The 16,462-nt window shown below is 53.9% G+C and overlaps 2 long non-coding RNA genes across 2 annotated transcripts in view; both read left to right on the top strand.

The window, feature by feature from the left end:
- LOC140427752 (uncharacterized) overlaps positions 1 to 16,462 on the top strand; it is a 109,335-nt gene that overhangs the window by 35,936 nt on the left and 56,937 nt on the right. The gene's annotated exons all lie outside the window — the stretch shown is intronic.
- On the top strand, positions 2,985 to 9,985 carry LOC140427753 (uncharacterized). Its single transcript, XR_011948627.1, has 2 exons — positions 2,985 to 3,433; positions 9,652 to 9,985. It is a non-coding gene; the product is annotated as an uncharacterized lncRNA (long non-coding RNA).

A 16,462-nucleotide genomic window follows, 5' to 3' on the forward strand; every position in this document is an offset into this window, starting at 1 on the left:
TTGCCATTCGTTTTCCTTTCCGTCCCCGTCCCCCCCAATCTTGGCAGCGAGCAGTTGATCTGAAACAGGAACCGTCCTTGATGAGCATGCTGCAAGACTTTAAATCCTGCAGAAGTACATAACTTCCATACGACATAGGAGTAGAATTAGGCCATTCCTTCCCAAAGGCGGTGAGCTCCCAGTGGAGGAGTTTCAACAATTGGGCTGACCTCAGAAGCTGGGATCGGTCACTTCCGTTGGATGAAAATATTGCCCTTCCATTATCTGGGCTGCTAACTGAACTCAACACAGTCTCAGTCAAGCTGTAAAAGGGTTAAATGTGTCAGGATTTATACCTCTACTTCCCCAGAGTTACCTTCAGCCCCCAGATGTCTCACTGGTGATAGGAATAAGAAATTTGATGGATAGATATGTAGGGCTGCCAGTTCTAGCTGGACATATTCCGGGAGGTGTCGGCTGAGGTGATATCATGAAAAGCCGGTGGTATGGCAAGATCAGGTCTGGGAACGCTGGAAAATACCAACACAACTCCCAGGGGATCATCTCTGTCTGGAATATCTACCTGAAAAGAAATTAACACGGGAAGTGCACTTTATTCTGATGATAAGCTGCCTCCCCATGGCTTTGGGCAGGTAACGGGCGATTCTATCTGCAAACTCCCAGTTCCAGCTCTCACTACCCCTGGATCATTTAAAGGTCCCGGGTTGGAGCTGCAGTAACCAATCAGAGCACCCGCAATGCTACAATGTGGCACTTTCCGCTCGGAAGCGGAGTGGCCGCGTCCAATCAGCGTCAAGCTGGAGGGTCTGAACGTTGTGCAAGCACTGGGGGCAGCTACAGGGCCCACACAGGCACAGTCACAGTGCCAGCTACCTGTGTTAAAGATAGTGCAGGCCAAACATATATGTGGGAAGAAAGCTCTGCCTTTACAAACCTGGAGCGAAATTCTCCATCCCGCCCCGCCACATTTCTGCCCCGACCCGCCGGCGGGATGCTCCGTTACACCGGCCGGTCAATGGGGTTTCCCATTGTGGGGCAGCCCAACGCCGTCGGGAAACCCCCGGGCGCCGGCAAAACCTGAGACTCCCGCCGGCGGAGAATGACGCCCCTTGTCTGTGTGGGCCTGCTCTCATGTTGTGGATTAAAGTCTCCCGGAACTCTGGGCGGAATTCTCTGAAAATGCGGCTATTTCCCCACGCGCACGGGAAAATGGGCGCGAATCACTCTGGACTTTCCTGGAGAAAGTGCAGAGTGATTCTCTGTTTTGAAGGGGGCTTGCAGGGCCCCGGAGTAGTCCACGCAGCTCTGGCTGCCGGTATGGGGCCCTGCACTTCAGGCTGTGGGTCTGCGCATGCAGGCGGCGGCCGCCTGTGGCAGTGGCCCCGCGCAATAGAGCAGACCCACACAGCAAGCTGGCCCCAACAAAATAGGCCTCCCCCAGATCGCGCGCGCCCGCCGAGCGGTGGCCCCCGATTGCGAGTCTGGCCGTCCTGGAGGTCCTTCCCGGTGACGGATCCCCCGCCCCCCCACCCGGGTCCACAGCCGCCACTCTGAGTGCCCGCCGGGTGGAACCATGAGTCAATCATGCCGGCGGGAACTCGGCCAGCTGCCGGCGGAAAATCGCAGCGGGGGCCTCCTTGAATGGCCCCTGACCGGCGCAGCATCGACCGTGCGCTCGGCTGGCAGCGATTCTCCGGTCCGCGGAGAATTGCGGGAAGGCATCGGACACGAATCGTGGGTCTGACACCTCGGGCGGGATTCTCCGCAATCGGCGCGATGTCCGCCGACCGGCGCCAAAACGGCGCGAATCAGTCCGGCATCGCGCCGCCCCAAAGGTGCGGAATCCTCCGCATCTTGAGGGGCCGAGCCCTAACCTTGAGGGGCTAGGCCTGCGCCGGACTGATTTCTGCCCCGCCAGCTGGCGGGAAAGGCCTTTGGTGCCCTGCCAGCTGCCGCGAAATTGACTTTGCCGGGTGGCGCATGCGCGGGAGCGTCAGCGGCCACTCACGGCATCCCCGCGCATGCGCAGTGGAGGGGGTCTCTTCCGCCTCCGCCATAGTGGAGACCATGGTGAAGGTGGAAGGAAAAGAGTGCTCCCACGGCACAGGCCTGCCCACGGATCGGTGGGCCCCAATCGCGGGCCAGGCCACCGTGGGGGCACCCCCCGGGCCAGATCGCCTCGCCAGGACCCCGGAGCCCACCCGCGCCGCCTTGTCCCGCCGGTAAGAGAGGTGGTTTGATTCTCGCCGGCGGGACAGGCATTCCAGCAGCGTGACTTCGGCCCATCGCGGGCCGGAGAATCGCCGGGGGGGGCCCGCCAACCGGCGCGGCGCGATTCCCACCCCCGCCGAATATCCGGTGCCGGAGAATTCGGCAACCGGCGGGGGCGGGTTTCACGCCAGCCCCTGGCGATTCTCCGACCCGGCAGGGGGTCGGAGAATCCCGCCCCTGATTCTCCGCCTCCGCACCGAGCGAAATTTCAGGGCGGAGGCTCGGAGAATCCCGCCCTCTTTCTTTGGCCACAGGAAACCCACGCAGGCACGGGGAGGATGTACAAATTCTGCACAGACAGTGACCACAGCCAGGAATCGAACCTGGGACCCTGGCACTGTGACGCAACAGTGCTAACCACGCTGCTACCATACATAAGAGACCAAAAAAACAGAGACTTGCATTCTGTGGTGAATGTATTCACCTCAATCATGAGCTGTCTGTATAATGATTTGACCTATGACCTGGAAGGGATGATACGGCCTACTTCCAGGTACTGTACTGGAACCCTGGTGGGCTCCGCCCTCACCGGGGCCATATATAGACCGACCACCTGTGGGTGGCACTCATTTGTACAGCCGACTCTGGCAGGCGGGTTCATGGATAATAAAGCCTAATGTTCACTCGTTCTCATGGTCTTACAGTGAATTGACTGTATAACAATTTATTATCCAGCAACAGCACCATGGAAGCCGCTCTAAAGCCAGATAAGCTCGAACTCGACGCGCACGCATCAGAGGCCAAGGAGATCTTCGAACATTGGCTTCGCTGCTTCAAGGCCTACCTCGACTCCTCCACAACGCCTCCCACTGAAACCCTCAAGCTGCAACTCCTCCATGCTCGGGTGAGCCATCGAATCTCCGTGATGTTCGAGAAAGCTGCCACCTACGAGGCGGCGGTCGCAACCATCAAGGCGCATTTCGCACCCGTAAACGAGGTGTTCGCCCGACACCTTCTCACAACTCGCTGTCAACGCGCCGGAGAATCGCTGGATAAGTACCTGGAAGCCCTGACCCTACTCGCGAGGAACTGCAGCTATCGAGATGTGACGGCGGAGGAACACATGAACCTACAGATCCGGGTCACCTACGTGGCTGGGATCCACTCGAACTACATCAGGCAGCGCCTGCTGGAAAACGGGACCTCTGACCTGCGGGACACGGTAAAGCTAGTTACCTCGATAGAAGCGGCCTACCAGAGCCTCAGTGCGTTCCCCACGGGCCTGGCGAACCCCTCGTGGACACCATCGTCACGACCCCCATCGGACCCGACTACGTCACAGGCCTGTGCCGCGCGGCTGCCAGTCCAGCCCGGGGAACCACAGTGCTACGTCTGCGGCCAGGGTCAACACCCCCGGCAGCATTGCCCAGCCCGCACAGCGACGTGCAGCGACTGTGGGGAAAAGGGGCACTTTGCCAGAGTCTGTCTGGGCCGACCTAAAGCCCAGAAATTGAAAACTCACCGGGCCCGACCCATGGACTTGCAGCCCCACAGATCCCGCAATGTGGCTGCGTGCCTGCCGGGAACGCCCCCTTCAGACGCGTCATCAGCCTCGTGCGACTCGTGGGGGCCACCATCTTGGCCGCCGGCTCCGGCACCGGCCGACACGTGTGACTGATGGGGTCGGCCATCTTGGTCGCCATCTTCGACCCAGCCCGACACGTGCGACTCATGGGGGCCGCCATTTTGTGACCCCGATACCGCCGACCATGCTGGCTACCTGCAGCTTGGCGCACTCACCCTCGACCTGTTGCAGCCAAAGCACCTGAAAAACTCAATGATGGTCATCTGGGTCAACGGGCACGAGACCCCGACTTTTTGACTCCGGGAGCACGGAGAGCTTCGTCCACCCTGACACGGTAAGGCGCTGCTCCCTCCACATCTACCCCGCATCCCAAACAATCTCCCTTGCCTCCGGTTCCCATTCGATTCAGATCCGGGGGTACTGTATCGCTAATCTCGTGATGCAGGGCACAGAGTATGCTAGTTTAAGCTGTACATCCTCCCTCACCTCTGCGCCCCCCTACTGCTTGGACTCGACTTCCAATGCAGTCACTGAAGCCTGACTCTACAGTTCGGCGGACCCTTGCCCCCCCTCACGGTGTGCAGCCTCGCGACCCTCAAGGTCTCCCCCCCCTTCGCTCTTTGCGAACCTCACTCCCGACTGTAAGCCCATCGCCACCAGGAGCAGGCGGTACAGTTCGCGAGACATGACGTTTATCAAGTCGGAAGTCCAGCGACTGTTGAGTGAAGGGATCATCGAGGCCAGCAACATCCCCTGGAGAGTGCAAGTGGTGGTCGTCCGGACCGGGGAAAAGAATCGGATGGTTGTGGACGACAGCCAGACCATTAATCGGTTCACACAACTGGATGCGTATCCCCTCCCCCGCATAGCGGAGATGGTCAACCAGATCGCACAGTACCGGGTGTTCTCAACGGTCGATCTGAAGTCGGCCTACCACCAGCTCCCAATCCGCTCGGAAGAGCGCCACTACACTGCCTTTGAAGCAGCCGGCCGACTATTCCACCTCCTCAGGTTCCCCTTCGGCGTCACTAACGGGGTCTCGGTCTTTCTCGGCCCAGTCCCAATCTTTATGTTTTAAAATGAGTGAATGAAATGAAAATGACTTATTGTCACAAGTAGGCGTCAAATGAAGTTGCTGTGAAAAGCCCCTAGTCGCCACATTCCGGCGCCTGTTCGGGGAGGCTGTTACGGGAATTGAACCGTGCTGCTGGCCTGCTTTGGTCTGCTTTCAAAGCCAGCGATTTAGCCCTGTGCTAAACAGCCCCTTTACATCAGACTTTCTTGAGTTCATTAGCTGCTGAATGCAATAATATGATAAAGCACCTGCATATACATTCACACAGAACAGAAATGAAAATAGAGTCCAAAGTAAGCAAATAATAAAAAGTATATGAAACAGTCCTTGACTCATTAGGAGTAGATGATTGAGTGTTGTAGCTGTTGTTATTCGTGTTTCCAGTAGTGCTGACTTTAGCAGGTGAATAGTCAGTTTTGACATTCCGGTGTTCTGCAGTTTGCTGGAGAAGCTTCCCTGTTTCCTTTGCAGCTGTGGTCTTTGCTGACTTGGCTTACTTCGACAATCAGAGAGTGATTAACCTTCAAAAGACATTTGTAGTGGTGCTGCTGCTTGCTAGTGTTTTGCTCCTGTGTCACACACGGTGTGACACCCCAGTGCTAGTTCACACTCAAACACACACTGGGCAGCTTTTCAACTGGTTTTTGTCCCAGTCTTTGCCTATTTCTGGAAGGACAACTCCACAATCCCTCTGGGATATTACACACAGGGTATTTCTTGTTGAGATGATATTCATCTCCCATTAGCTCCCATTGTCTCCACTTGAGATGTCAATTAGTTTTTGTATGCTTTAGCAGAATCCTTGCCCGGAAACAAGGTGGTTCCATTGTCTCTTCAGAGTATCACCCACCAGCAATTAAGCTAGTGAATGACCTTACATACTGGCTAGTATGTCACTTGTAAAAATATTCACTGGTCTTACTTAAAGTTCAATATTTCTGGATATGATTTGGTGTTTTTCCTTCATTGTTATGACACCGGTGATGTCAATAATAATTTTTAGTATTGTAATCCAGTGTGTTGAACTATGCCATTGCAATTAACAGGCATCTTGGTGAACAACCTCAGCCACTGGTCCCAATGGCCAACAATGTGAAAGAGTGCTTCCCTCTACTTAACATTTTTCCTGTCATGGAATCTCTAGCATCCTATTAGTAAATCAGAACATTGTGATCATAGAATAGAATCCCGACAGTGCAGAAGGAGGCGATTTGACCCATCGAGTCTGCACCAACTATTGAAAGAGCACCCTATCTAGGCCCACTCCCCACCCTATCAATTTATCATGGCCAATCCACTTAACCAGCACATCTTTGGACTGTGGGAGGAAACTGGGGCACCCGGAAGAAAACTACGCAGACACGGGGAGAACTTGCAAACTCTACAGTCGCCCAAGATCGGAATCAAACATGGGTCCCTGGTGCTGTGAGGCAGCAGTGCTAACCACTGTGTCACCAAGATAATGGCCAGAATTCTCCGGCCGTTGGGATTCTCTGTCCCCGCAGGCTGCGCGCCCTCTCCCGCGGGTTTCCTGGCGATGTGGGGTGGCTTCAATGGGAAATCCCATTGACAAGCGGCGGGAAGAGAGAATCCAATCACCAGCGAGAAACACATTAGCTGAGGGACTGGAGAATCCAGCCCAGCGTGTTTTGTGATGTCGATTGAGGGACAAACATTGACCAAGACGCCAGGAATTGTGATGTTGGAGAGAATACTAGGTGTGGGTACGGCTGTGGGCTTAGCCCATACTGTAATCATTTATCATTCTCTTATGACTACAAAAGCACTGGTACCATTCTGAGGGGGCTTCACAGGGTCGACACCGAGAAGATGTTTCCCCTCATGGGGGAATCTAGAACTAGGTGGCACAGTTTCAAAATAAAAGTTCTCCCATTTAAGACGGAGGTGAGGAGGAATTTCTTAAGTTTCCTCACAGAGCAGTGGAAGCTGTGTCATTGAAATATTCAAGGCTGAGTTAGAAAAAGGATTCAAGGGTTACAGGGGGCGCCAGGCAGGAAACCAGAGTGAAGGCCACAATCAGATCAGCCATATTGTCTAGTGGAGCAGGCTTGAAGAGGCCAAAGGCCTACTCCTGCTTCTATTTCCTTACTGTCTCAGGCTCATTTGAACTCCTTTTTAAATTTAAATGTAAATTTAAATAATCTTTACTGTCACAAGTAGGCTTACATTAACACTGTCATGAAGTTACTGTGAAAAGCCCCTCGTCGCCACATTCCTGTGGCGCCTGTTCGGATACACCGAGGGAGAATTCAGAATGTCCAAATTACCTAACAGCACTTCTTTCGGGACTTGCGGGAGGAAACCAGAGCACCCGGAGGAAACCCACACGGACACGGAGAGAATGTGCAGACTCCGCACATCCAGTGACCAAGCCGGGAATCGAACCTGGGACCCTGGCGCTGTGAAGCGACAGTGCTAACCACTGTGCTACCGTGCCGCCCAAAATTGCCAATTTGGGACAGCGGGATCTGAATTCCCCTGACTGAGTTCCCAGGCACAGCGGGAGCTCGTTCATAAGTAGAGATTGGGTTAACCCGAAACCGAGCATCAATGCCTAGTGAGACATGTAATCTGGTGCCAGGCACATCGGAGCCCGAGATTAAAATTATCCCCCTCCACTCCACTAAATCCAGCTGTCACAGCTCATTCTTCTCAATGCTGTGACCGTTACAACAGAGTTACAGTGACCTTGAATATTAACTGGAACATTCTTTCAACTACCCAAACATATATGGTGAAATGCTATGTAATTACTCCCTGGTTTCCTGAGCAAAATATTCTTCTAATCCAAAGTCTTCCCAATTGCTGGTCCAAATTACAGGGCAATCCCATAAACCCTCTTTCTCTGAACTGTCAGAGGCGCCTTCTTTGACATAAAAGGATATTGTACTCTCCGCTACATCACGTTGCACCTCAAAGCCAAAAGAATTTTAAAAACTGCTTTCAGTGAATGCATCCAGCCTTTTGATAACCAAACACACCCAGTCTGTGTTGAATTAGCTGAACATAATTGGGGGGTGGGAGGGGGAGGAGGGGTGGCCGTATTGGCATGGCTGAGGTCTTCGTGCCTCAGGCACCAAAATGGAAATCAGTCAGTGTTGTCACTTCAGATTGCTGTTCATGGACCACAGTGGGAGTGGGTTGTGGGACAGCAACAGGCCGAGCTTTGATTCCCATAGTGGCGAATAGGGTGCCAATGCTCCTTGTCATGGGCTAAAGGCAAGAAGGTGAACGATCACGTGGTTATGTTTGGCGCGGGCCCATGTGGAACCAACCTCAAAAGATGAGGAAACAATTGGAATGAAAGAAAATGACTCACCCAACAGCTTCCTTCTGAGGAGTGAGAAGAATTTTAATTGGTTAGAACGTCATTTTACACCCCGACCAATATTAATCTGTTTCCTTGAAAGGCGATTACACTCAGGTGGAGTGTTAAACCAAAGTTGGAAGCAAATCCATCCCGAAGTGTGTATCAAATTGCTTCAAGCTCTACGCTGCTTTACATGCCAGATCATGTATGCAGGATGGCAGCTAAACTGCGATTGAAAGGTTCCATGACAGTGTGAATAGTTGGCCAGTTCTTAAACACTGGCAGAGTTAACAACGGACAGACACAGAATGATGATAACGAAAGGAGTTTCTAAAATGTGGACAAAAATGTTCAATTTTGGCGGGATTTTGTGGCGGCAGTCTACTATTGGTTGGCAGCGGGATCTTCTGGTCACTTCGCAGTCGACGGGGTTTCTCATTGTTCGCACCCTCCCCCACTTGGGAGGACAGGAAGATCCCACCGACAGGAACGGCCAGAAAATTCCCACCCTTCCTGTTTATGTGAGGGCTGGGAACACCATAGAAGCAGCACCGAATGAGTATGGTTTTAATCATGTCACGGCCTGGAATGGTTTTGATCATCTGAGGGGGGTGGTCAAAGAGGAATTTTAGAGAGTTTTATTTGTCTTATTTTCCTTTGTTCTTCCCCCTTCTTTTCTTGCCTCTCCTCAGAGATTACATGGCTGTCGGGGGTCAGTGTGAGGTGGGGGAGGGTGGAGGGTGGGAGTGAGATGTATTTAGTTATGCTGGTCTGGCCATTGTAGTGTGGGAAACACGTTGGTCCTTTACTGTCTATCAATACTGTATGTTTGCAATTTTGCTTATATAAAATAGCGTTAACAAGAAAATAAAGTGGTGGAAATCAGGAGCTAAGAATTTAAGAAACGTAACAAATGGGAGTAGAAGTGGAACATATAGTCCCCGCTCCAGCATTCAACAATGTTTTGAATTTTTAAAAAATCTCCTCATCTCATGTCAGTCCTGAATGATTGACCCCTTATCCTGCACCTCCGTGTTCCAGGTTCCCAAACTCGGGGAGTCAATCTCTCAGAATCTACACCGTCAGGGAATCTTGTGTTTTCAATTAGATCTTCCCTATAGGCCCAAAATATATAATATTGGTCCAATTAACTAATCTCTCCTCACGGGAAAAATCGCTCATCCCAGGAACCAATCTACAAATCGTTGTTCCTTCGACTTGGAGACCAAAACAGTGAAACGTATTCTAGATGTGGCCTCCCCTTTCAATTGTAGTGAGACTTCCACATTCTTGCAATAAACGCCATCGTGCCTCCTTAATTGCTTGCTGTACCTCACAAGCTAACTTTTGGTACTCCTTGTATGAGCACATGAAAGTCTTTCCGAACATCAACATTTGAAAGTTTCACGCTTTTTAAAATGTATTCTCTTTTTCTATTCTTACGACCAGTGCGAATAACCTCACATCTTCCGCATTACACTCCACCTGTTACCTTGTTGGCCATTCATTTAACCTGCCTATGGCCAGGATTTAATGATGTTTGAGTGGGCGCGTGGTTGGACGCACATACCAATGTCATCATCCACTCGGCAGCCAGAGGTCCACCCGCCGGCAAGAAAGCCCATCAAGGAATCACTTGAAAGCAATTTTCCGCAGCTCGTCCGCTTGTATGGTTGACGGATGGGTCAACTGGGCCAGGCGACCTTCACCTTTTCTCGATCAAGGGCAGGTGAAATCTACGGGGTCAGATACAATTTTAATAAAGGTGTTTGGGAGCCGATGATTTTTTTTGAGTTATGCTGTCAGGTGTTTGAATTTGATGAATTGACACAAGTTTGCTGCACTGTTAAAAACCCATTTAATTCTTCCATGTCTGCAGTCTCCCCTGAGGGGGTTCCGCAGCAGCTGTCCCCCTTCCAGGAGCTAGTTAGCATCGCCCGCCCTTTTTCCTCACTTTTCTCGGTTTCTGCCCACTCCCCCCTCGCCCCGCCCTCCAGCGGCATTGGACCTTTCTCAGCGTGCGTTTCAGGCTGGCTTTCAGCAAACCTGGATTAGTTCCTTGGTGTCTAAATCATTGATATAGATTGCGAATAGCTGAGGCCCAAACACGGATCCTTGCGACACTCCACTGGTTACTGCCTGCCAACTTGAACTCTGAACTTGCATGTTAACCTTGCTCCTGAGACAGCACCTTCCAAACCCACGACCACTGCCGTCTCGAAGGACAAGGGCAGCAGTCACATTGAAATTCTACTCCAAGTCACTCACCATCCTGACTGAGAAATATAATTGCCCTTCCTTCACTGTCGCTGGGACTCCCTCCCTAACCTGCACCACATGGGCTGCAGCGGTTCAAGAAGGCAACTCCCCACCACCTTCTCAAGGGCAATTAGGGTCGGGCAACAAATGCTGGCCTCCAACACCTTGTAAATGAATAGTTTTTTAAAAATCAATAGATTACCTTGAGGTTACCTTTATTAATTTAAATTCCTCGAATTCCCTTGGCAGAGCCTCATCCTTAGCTAATGGGTGCTTCCCAGTGGTGAGGAGATGTCCTGAATAATGGCAGCGGTCGACTAGCACAATCTTGGAACTCGTGGGGCTGGATTCTCCGGTCGCCAGCGCCAAAATCGCGCTCGGCGATCGGCCGGCGATTCAAAGTTCCCGACCAAATCGGGGGCGGCGCCACTTTTGCGATGCTCCGCCCCCTCCAAAGGGCCATGTATTGACGGCCTCAGGACATTGCCTGAGGCTCGTCCCCCGATGCTCCGACCCCGACCGGCCGAGTTCCCGTCGGCGTGGGTCACTCATGGTCTCACCCGTCGGGGACTGCACTGCCGCAATGGGGGGAGGGCCGAACCACGGGCAGCTGGGGGTGAGGGGGCCCTGCGGGTGGGTGGCGCGCGAGCCAGCCGAAGGGGGGGACTATTTCACGGGCCGGGTCCGCAAGTGGCCGGTGCCATGTAGTGCGGCATAGGCCACCGCCGTGCGCATGCCACAGACATGCCAATTCTCTGGCCTGTATCAGAGCTAGAGCCGGGTGCTTACGCTGCCGGCATGCTAGCCCCCAGCAAAACGGGGAATCGGTGGCCGTTTTACGCCATTTTACACCGTTCCCACGCCGGCGTGCGGACATAGCTCCAGAATGGGAGAATCCAGCCCGTGTTATTTGTTCAAGAGAACAGTGTACCGCCTGACTATTGCTTAGCCTGTGAATGGGGATGTTTTATATCATAAAAAATACCGAAAGGAAAAGCACTCATGAAGTAAAAAGAGAGCAAAGGTTGCCTTTATCCAAAATAACCTCTCAAATCAAACCATTCCACTTAGAATCATAGAATTTGTGCAGTGGAGAAGGAAGCCATTCGGCCCATCAGGTCTGCACCAACCCTCCGAAAGAACACCCGACCGAGGCCCACTCCCCAGCCCTATCCCCACCTAACCTTTGGAAACTAAGGGGCAATTTATCATGGCCAATCCACCTTTGGCCTGTGGGAGGAAACTGGAGCACCCAGAGGAAGCCCACGCAGACACGGGGAGAACGTGCAAACTCCACTCTGGCTGTCACCCAAGGTTGGAATTGAACCTGGGTCCGTGGCGTTGTCAGGTAGCAATGCTAACCACTGTGCCACCCATACTCTAATAAACCTGCAATGAACTTTTCTGTATCTTTTGCTGTAGAAGAACAAAGTTAATGATTTTTGAAGTAAAATGCAGAGCTGTCACATTGAGCTAGTTACAGTAGATACAAACTGTTTATGGTCATTTTCTGGTCAGTTATGCGCAGTGATATATTTTTCTGGCCTGTCGAGTGAGTTCTGATGAAGAGCTACAATCCATAAGCTTTTGCTGCATTCTTGACTTCCAGCATTTCCCAGATTTTGGCATTCACGGATATCGCCTACCCCCTTTACGGGCAGCACTCTCCCCCTTCACGGGCATTGCCCTCCCCATTCACAGGCCTTGCCCACAATCCGCCCTCCCCCTTCACAGGCCTTATCGCTCTCCCCTTCCCCAGGCCTAATCGCCCTCCCCCATTCACAGGCCATATCGCCCTCCCCCTTCACAGGCTGATGCACGATCAATCACACAAAGACGAGAGTTGGATGCAATCGAGGCTTTATTATACTAAGATGTGTGGCCTCCTACAGCAGCTGGCGAAATGGCTGCTGTACGAGGAGCACACATATTTATACTCTGCCTACTGGGCGGAGCCAGCAGGCAGGGAATTACCCCCGTACCTGTAGTACAGGGCCTTACCACAAAGCACCTAATATATACATCAGTGGTGACACCACATTCAACCCCTGTTAAAATTGAGTCCGGCGGGGGTGGTGGAGAACTATATACAAGTAGATGTTTTAAAGTACAGGAAAAAAATTGAGTCCAGCGGGGGTGGAGGAGAGTTATACAGAAGGATGATGGGTTTTTTAAAGAGTCCCGATCAAGTTACAGGTTCAGTCGGTCTGGAGCCTTTATCTGCCGTTGGGAGCGCCGCAGTGATGGCGGCGATTCCGGTGTCGGTCTGGTTTTCGGTGACTCCGGGAGCGTGCTGAAATCCTCTTCATCCTCGGGCATGGGCGGGGGGGGGGGGATTGTCCTGGGGCGGGGGTAGCGGCTGGGTGCGCCGGGCCGGAGGGGTGTGTGTGTAGGGAACCAGCTGGTGCCAGGTCCCTGAGGGAGAGAGCATCTTGGCGGACGTCGGGGTACACTACGTAGGCGTACTGTGGGTTGGCGTGGAGTAGCTGTACCCTCTCAACCAACGGGTCTGCCTTGTGGAGTCGTACGTGCTTACGGAGGAGTACGGGTCCTGGAGCTGCGAGCCAAGTCGGGAGCGACACCCCGGAGGTGGACTTCCTGAGGAAGGCAAAGAGACTTTCATGGCGTGTGTCATTAGTCGCGGTGCATAGGAGCGACCGAATGGAGTGCGTCAGGGAGGACCTCCTGCCAGTGGGAGGCCGGGAGATTTCTGGACCATTCTCCCTCTCCACCTGCCTGTTTCCCCGGGGTTATAGCTGGTCGTCCTGCTCGAGGCGATACCCTTGTTGAGTAGGAACTGGCGCAGCTCATCACTCATGAATGAGGATCCCCTGTCGCTGTGGACGTAGGCGGGGAAGCCGAACAGAGCGAAGATGGTGTTGAGTGCTTGGATGATGGTGGCAGACGTCATGTCGGGGCATGGGATGGCAAAGGGGAATCTGGAATATTCATCGACCACACTGAGGAAGTACGTGTTACGGTCGGTGGAGGGGAGGGGCCCTTTGAAGTCCACGCTGAGGCGTTCAAAGGGGCGGGAGGCCTTCACCAGGCACACACGGTCTGGCTGGTAGAAGTGCGGTTTACACTCCGCACCGACCTGGCAGTCTCTGGTGATTGCCCTGACTTCCTCGATGGAGTAGGGCAGATTGCGGGCCTTGATGAAGTGGTACAAATGTGTGACTCCCGGGTGACAAAGGTTGGCGTGCAGAGTCCGGAGTCGGTCCACCTGTGTGCTTGCACATGTACCTCGGGATAGGGCATTGGGGGGGCTCGTTGAGCTTACCGGGGCGAGACAAAATCTCGTAGTTGTAGGTGGAGAGCTCGATCCTCCACCTCAAGATTTTACCGTTCTTGATCTTGCCCCGCTGTGTGTTGTTAAACATGAAGGCTACCGACCGTTGGTCAGTGAGGAGAGTGAATCTCCTGCCGGCCAGGTAATGCCTCCAATGTCGCACAGCTTCAACGATGGCTTGGGCCTTTTTTTCGACGGAGGAATGCCGAATTTCGGAGGCATGAAGGGTTTGTGAAAAAAATGCCATGGGCCTGCCTGTCTGGTTGAGGATGGCGGCTAGGGCGACGTCTGATGCATCGCTCTCAACTTGAAATGGTAACGTCTCGTCGACTGCGTGCATCGCGGCCTTGGCGATGTCAGCCTTAATACGGTTGAAGGCCTGGTGAGCCTTGGCCCTTAGGGGAAAAAGAGTGGATTGGATGAGTGGGCGGGCCTTGTCCGCATAATTTGGGACCCACTGGGCGTAGTAAGAAAAGAACCCCAGGCAACGTTTGAGAGCCTTGGGGCAGTGGGAGAGGGGGAGTTCCATGAGGGGGCGCATGCAGTCGGGATCGGGCCCCAGAACTCCGTTCTGGACCACATAGCCAAGGATGGCTAAGCGGGTCGTGCTGAACACGCACTTCTCCTTGTTGTAAGTTAGGTTGAAGAGAGTGGCGGTTTGGAGAAATTTGGCAAGGTTGGCGTCATGGTCCTGCTGATCGTGGCAGCAGATGGTGACATTGTCTAGGTACGGGAAGGTGGCCTGCAGCCCGTACCGGTCACCATTCGGTCCATCTCCCGTTGGAAAACCGAGACCCCGTTGGTGACGCCAAAGGGAATCCTAAGAAAGTGGTAAAGGCGGCCATCTGCCTCGAAGGCAGTGTATGGGCGGTCCGCCTTGCGGATGGGGAGCTGGTGGTAGGCGGATTTTAGGTCGACAGTTGAGAAGACCCGGTACTGTGCAATCTGATTGACCATATCAGATATGCGTGGGAAGGGGGTACGCGTCGAGCTGCGTGTACCTATTGATGGTCTGGCTGTAGTCCGCAACCATTCTGTGTTTCTCCCCAGTTTTCACAACTATCACTTGGGCTCTCCAGGGGCTGTTGCTGGCCTCGATGATGCCTTCCCGAAGCAGTCGCTAGACTTCGGACCTGATGAAGGTCCTGCCCTGGGCACCGTACCGTCTGCTCCTGGTGGCGACGGGTTTGCAATCTGGGGTTCAGTTTGCAAATAGGGAAGGTGGGTCGACCTATAGGGTCGCGAGGCCGCACACAGTGAGGGGCGGTAGGGGCCCACCGAATCTCAATGTTAGGCTCTGGGGGTTGCACTGCAAGTCCAGGCCGAGTAGCAAGGCAGCGCATAGGTTGGGGAGGACTTAGAGGCGGAAGCCAGTGACCTCCACGCCCTGGACAGTGGGAGTGGCTATGCAGTACCCCCGGATCGTCACAGAGTGGGATCCGGAGGCCAGGGAGATTCTCTGGTTGGCGGGGTGTACCGCGAGGGAGCAGCACCTTACCGTATCGGGATGGATGAAGCTCTCGGTGCTCCCGGAGTCCAGCAGGCAGGAGATCTCATGCCCATCGATTTTCACGTTGGTAGAGGGCGTGGCTAGGTTGCGTGGGAGGGACTGGTCAATCGTGACCGAGGCGAGACGCGGCTGGTCATTGATGGTGGCAGACGATGGGGTGCACGGGGGCATGGGCCCTGGTATGATGGTGGCACCCACGGGCCGCACATGTCGTGGGGGAAACAAGATGGCAGTGCCTGATGATCCTAGGGAGGACAAGATGGCGGCGCCCACGGGCCGCACGTGGTGGGGGTCGAACAAGATGGCGGCGCCCATGGGCCGCACGTGGTGGGGGTCGAACAAGATGGCAGTGCCCACGGGCCGCACATGGTCCGGGGAGGGGAAGATGGCGGCGCCCACTGGCCGTACGTGGAGGGGTCAGAACAATAGCGGTGACTGCGCGGACCGGGCACACCGCAGCGACATGTACCTTCTTGCCGCAGGCCTTGCAAAGGCCGCTCCTGGCCGGGTAGTGTTGTCGGGGGTGTTTTGGCTGCCCACAGAAGTAACATTTGGGGCCCACGGGCAACCTTACACGCAGCACAGGCATGGGGTTAGCTGAGTGGGGTCCCCGAAGGTGCAGCCGTCTGCGGAGTCCACGATGCGTAGGAGGGGTGGGCTGCGCGGCCGGGGGTGTAGGCCTGGATGTTGCGCGAAGCGACCGTCAGCGAGAGCGCTAGCTTTTTGGTTGCCGCGAGGTCGAGCGTGGCCCCTTCTAAGAGGCGCTGGCGGATGTAATCCGACTCTATCCCCGTAACAAAAGCGTCTCTCATGAGCAAGTTCGAGTGTTCCGTGGCCGTGACGGCCTGACAGTCACAGTCTCTGACTAGGGGAATTAGAGCACGCCAGAAATCTTCCACTGACTCACCAGGAAGTTGACTACGAGCGGAGAGGATGTGTCTGGCGTAGAGCATGTTAGTCCGCTGAGCGTAGTTTTCCTTCAGTAGCGCCATGGCGTCTTCGTAGGTCGGCGCGTCCTGGATAAGTGGAAAGACGTTGGAGCTCAGCCGCGTGTAGAGGATCTGAATCTTCTGAGCTTCCGGAATTGGGTCTGGTGCAGACCTGATGTAAGCTTCGAAACAGGCCAGCCAATGTTCAAAGTCCTTTTTGGCATTGCCTGATTGCAGATCCAGCTGCAGGCGATCCGGCTTGTTGCGGAT

The sequence above is a fragment of the Scyliorhinus torazame genome, chromosome 8 (assembly GCF_047496885.1).
Source record: "Scyliorhinus torazame isolate Kashiwa2021f chromosome 8, sScyTor2.1, whole genome shotgun sequence".
Classification (NCBI taxonomy): Eukaryota; Metazoa; Chordata; class Chondrichthyes; order Carcharhiniformes; family Scyliorhinidae; genus Scyliorhinus; species Scyliorhinus torazame.